The following is a 4283-nucleotide window of genomic DNA, read 5'->3' on the forward strand; positions in this document are numbered from 1 at the left end:
GAACCACAGACTAACCCTTCAGAACCTCAGACTAACCCATCAGAGCCACAGACTAACCCATCAGAACCACAGACTAACCCTTCAGAAGCAGAACTCTAAGAGAGCCGATGGTTCCTGCTCCAAATAAGCGGGTCGACCCGGCCTGCAGCCCGGTTCTGATCCTCCTCATGTGAGCTAAGTGGATAACGGCTAATCCTTAGTCAGAACCACGGACCCCGGATCAGCCAGAACACAGCGGCCCGCTAACAGAACCAGAACACAGGAAGACCCAAAACGATCCTGAAGACTCTGAGTTTGTGTGTACGGAGGGACGTTTGTTCCATTATTGTTACAAGAACAGAACAGATTTTTAAACTGGAAATTTCTTTTTTTTCCATTTTTCAAACGTCTCCATTCCAGAACGTAAAACTCAATTTCAGAAGAATTTGGTTTTTAAACTCGGATCACATTCTCCTCACTGCTGGTGGCGCGCTTTGGAGCGAAGACGCATTTCTATTGGTGGGCCGCACGTTAGCAACAGGAGCGAGGATCGAGAGTTTGGAACGGGCTCGTACGGAAGCCCAGAGCGGTCGTGTCGCTCCGATACTTTTTCACGGTGGTTTTCAAGAGAAAAGGAGTTAATTTTCTCATTATCTAAAGATAACGAAGCTGTTTTCACGCCATAACGAGATGATTCGTTTTAAAACCAATTCCAACCTTCAATCCCACAAAAACGGGAGAGGATAAGTAGAAGTCATGGCAGTCTATGTGTGTTTCTGTAAATAATCCTGTGTTTAAGTTTTAGGCAACGAGACGACGTTGTTGGTTTGCTTTCACTTTTGATTCATAAGCCGTTAGACCTGCGCCGCCGGTGTTACGCCTGGAACAGCTATAAGATGCATTAACCCCCAAAACGAGCCCAGATAACGAGATAATTATCTCATTATCGAGAGAGAAAAAATTTACTGTTTAACCCTGATAACGAGATAGATATGTCATTATCTCGAGAAGGAAAAGGACAAAAAAAAACAATTGAGTACGACCGCTCTCTGCTTCCGTAGGCTTGAAGGGGAGAGATCGGGAAAAACTATTTGAAAAAAAAAAAAAAAAAACGTGATTTTGGGAAACTTCATGAAAAAACATATTTGAAAAACTATAATCTGAGAAAACAGCCAAGTTATTTTTCCTTAAACTTCTATTCACAAGCATGTTATTTGCTCTAAAAAAAATAACGGAACAAATCTCCCTCCATAATGGTGGACGAACTCCCCGCCTTCATGTTCCTGCCGGGAAGTTCTATCAGAAGGAAGACTTCCTTGGTCTCCATCGGGTCCTGAAACCCGACCAATGATCCTACATTAAGAGTTTAAACCTTAATGCGCACCTCCTCTGTCAGATGAGCATACCCCGTCAGACCAGCATACCCACAGCCAATACCTGTTAATCCCTTTCTCTTTATAAAACCTTAAGTCATGTACAAAAAAACGATTTAATTACTTATTTTATATGGCGATCTGACCTTAAATTGTTTTTTTTTCCCATACAAAATTGCACAGATAAATGCAAATCTGATGTCCTGCTCATGCATATTGACTATAGGTATGCTAATCTGACAGAACATTGGTTTGGAGTCGTTACCATGGTAACAAATAACTCCATCATCTCATTCTCACTTGATTCTCAAATATCTGATGCTCTAAAACTGCCGCTCGCTCTCACCTGAACCTAAACCAGTTAAACCACAGATTTATTTCTCCTTTTATTTCCACTCCAGAGTCAGAAGAGTGCAAACGTCCTGCAGGAGACTCTGGCTCTGCTTACAGGAAACGCCTGCAGATAAGGTCGCCTCCAGTCTGCAAGTGTTTTCCATCTGATCCTGTTGATGTCTATACTCCTTCTCCTGATTTCCCTCCGTCTCATTGGTTCAAACACTCCTGGACTTTACTAAAGGTGCTCAGAAGGTGTCCGTGACCCATCTCTGACCCACCAGGCATCTGTTAAAAAGACGCGCACATCCCCAAACTCAGGAAGAACAGCAAACAATAGGAACTATTTCCTGTTTCGACATGACGCCACCGTCCCTGTTATCTCAGTTTTTCTAGTTTCTCTCCATCCAAACTCCTCCTGCAGCCTCCTTTAGGCGCATTTCAGGAACCAGAGGTGCTGAGGAGAAGTTCAGGAGCAGGAGGGGATGGATGAAGGAGAGAGAACACGAGGAAACACGTGAACTTTATGGCATCCCAGCCATAAAACCAGGAGGACGGAGGCAAAAGTCAAAGTCCACTCCAGGTATGAGGAACCGTGGGTTGCAGAGGCCTCCGCCCATCAGGAAACTGGGATCCTTGAAGGATAATAGTGTGAGATCTGGACAGGTAGAATGACACAGATTAAAAGAGCAACACAGAAAGGAGAGCAGCCTGGAATAATGGCTGAGAGCAAACACAATGAGAGCTCTTATATAATCCCTGAACATGCTTCAGTGGTGCATCAGCACGGTTCCTGCACTAACACCACAAGCCGAACCCATCAGCCCAGCCTGCTGTTTCCATTCAGTGCATGTCCCTCCTCGGTTCTGGTTCCCAGGCTCGGCAGCAGCAGCCGCCTCCTGTCAGCCTGCAGGCCGCAGCAGGGCTCCTGCTCCGGGGACCAGACCTCAGCCTCACAGCCGTCCGTGTCTCAGCGTTTCCGCCACGGATCAACGGTTCGGACCCACCGCGACCCGAGTGCATTGAACCACCCCCACCCCACCTCCACGGCCTTCATGGCGACCGCTCTGCTCTAAATTAACTCTTTATTACATGAAGTTTGGTGGAAGCAAGTGAAAACAACGCTGGCCAATCAGAAACATAGTTATGGTTTTAAAATTACCTGATTTAAAATGAAAACAATAAAAAAGTTAAAGTTAATATCCGCTGCCCTAATTAGTCCCGCTATGGGCAGGTGCTCGGCTCTTAGTTCGGTACCGGCACCCTCATCAGGTCCAGAGACTCGAACCGGGACGCTGCGCTCTGTAGCCCGGTCAGCTAGCTAACAGCTCGGTCTCATCCACCAGAACCTCCCGCTGTTCTTACCTGCCTCTCCTGAACAGAACCTCTCGGGATGCAGTTGGTATTTAAATTATTGCAGAAAATATCTTCTAAATCCCCGGAAAGAGGAGCGCAGCTTCGGCCGGGAGTCCTGGTTAAACTGCGTCCCTCTGCCGGCGGGTTGGTCCACTCTCTTCCCGATCAGCAGCTTCCCACTCCCGCAGCGATCCTGGGAAACAGCCCCGTGACGTCACACGGTGCCTTTATAGCTGAGCGGAGAACCCCCCACCAGGGGGCGCTGTTTACACGTCAACCATTTTTTCCCCTTTCATTCAAACAAAAGAAACGCACCAATGATGAATTGCTATAAATATGCGACCGAAAGAGAAAGGATGAAGGAATTAGGTAAAAATGGAGAGAATGGAGCTTTAAAGGAATATTAGGGACAGATGGAGACACGAAGGAAATTAGGGTCATGAATAAAGCATTGTTTTTATTTTAACATAACACAAAATTATAAAATAGAATATAGTAGGTGGAACCTTACGGCTAAACACTTTTATACAGTAGGTGGCGGTATGGTCCTATAAGCTGTTTGCAATCCGCCAATCAAATGAAAGAAGAAGAAGAAAATGAACCCACACAGACTAGTGCAAACCATAGATATATAAGAGTAGACCCCGCATCGGTCGCTCCAAAGGTTAAAGAAATCCACTTCAAAATAATCACTGACATTTATCCTTCCAAGGAATTTCTGAGGCTCCGTTTTGGTTTTGAAGAAAATTATTCTGTCACCTCTTATTCGACTGTCTGTACGTGAAAGTTTTCTGGGAAGATTTCTGCTTCTGGTGTTCATCTAAACAAATACATGAGGACCAAGACAAACTTCAACGTTTTTCTTAAAGAACAGTGTATTTTTAATCACTTAAATTTATGAGGAAGAAAAATGCTATAACCGTAAACTCAATGTAAACCTCTATGTATTATTTAATCTTTATTTGTTTATTTCATTTATTTATTTTTACCTTCTATGTCTTGTCTTTCTTAAAGTTATTCTTTCACCTATAATTGTCCAATGTTTCAACAACTGTTGTATATCTATGCTTGATGTTCGATTAATTCTGTAATCTTACATGGAATTCCCAAAAAAGCATTAATAATAAAATAAAATAATATTAAAAAAAGATCCCGCATCGGTCGCTTTCGCCTAGGGGCGCTGACGTGATTTGGTGACGCCATCTTGGGGCGGTCGACAGCTCCGGTCTGTAATGTGTTTAG

At 44.2% G+C, this 4283-nt stretch overlaps 1 protein-coding gene across 8 annotated transcripts in view; it reads right to left on the reverse strand.

The window, feature by feature from the left end:
* LOC107101489 (unconventional myosin-VI-like) overlaps nt 1–3226 on the reverse strand; it is a 76546-nt gene extending 73320 nt beyond the window's left edge. For all 8 annotated transcript variants that reach the window (XM_015400439.1, XM_015400438.1, XM_015400437.1 and 5 more), the window contains exon 1: nt 3051–3226. The gene's annotated coding sequence lies outside the window, so the exon portion shown is untranslated. The remainder of the gene's footprint in view (nt 1–3050) is intronic.
* Nucleotides 3227–4283: the final 1057 nt, after the last annotated feature.

The sequence above is a fragment of the Cyprinodon variegatus genome, unplaced genomic scaffold (genome assembly GCF_000732505.1).
Source record: "Cyprinodon variegatus isolate N-32 unplaced genomic scaffold, C_variegatus-1.0 Scaffold1103, whole genome shotgun sequence".
Classification (NCBI taxonomy): Eukaryota; Metazoa; Chordata; class Actinopteri; order Cyprinodontiformes; family Cyprinodontidae; genus Cyprinodon; species Cyprinodon variegatus.